This window comes from Alligator sinensis, unplaced genomic scaffold (genome assembly GCF_000455745.1).
Source record: "Alligator sinensis unplaced genomic scaffold, ASM45574v1 scaffold611_1, whole genome shotgun sequence".
Classification (NCBI taxonomy): Eukaryota; Metazoa; Chordata; order Crocodylia; family Alligatoridae; genus Alligator; species Alligator sinensis.
In genome coordinates this window covers 1,470,185-1,470,718 of record NW_005842332.1, presented here as the reverse complement: position 1 = coordinate 1,470,718, position 534 = coordinate 1,470,185, and positions in this window count along the sequence as shown.

The following is a 534-nucleotide window of genomic DNA, read 5'->3' as shown; positions in this document are numbered from 1 at the left end:
CGTGGCGGTGCGCGCGCGCCCCCTGCAGGCGAGGAGGGCGAAGTGTAGCAGTGTCGCTTGCAGGGAGGGGGTCCCAGGAGAGCAGGGCTGGCTGGGGTGGGGTGGGGGTCCCCAGGCAATGCTTCACCCAACCAAGTGTCTTCTGACCTGCTCTTGAAAACTGCCAAGGGTGGACATGCTGCGGCGTATCCTCCTAGCAGAGCTCATCTCCCATCTAAGCTTCCCTTGCTGCAGCTTGAGGCCCTTGCTCCCAACCATCCTCTCTGGGGTCAGCACAATGCCCAGCTTGAGATCCTCTCAAGGGTGCCATGCCATGCTAGCGCCGTTCGGTGTGCCAGCCAGGGTCACAAGATGAACCCCGAGATTTCAAGCAGGCACCCTCCGCGCTAAAAACCTCCTGCGCGGATGTGCTCCGAGTTCTTTGCAACACGAAAAAAAAATTGCCCCCTTCTTGTTTTTGTAGTCAAAACATGAGAGAGGCCGAAGAGCTGGCAAGGGGTGCCTAAAGTGGGTGGGAATAGTGCATGGAGGAAG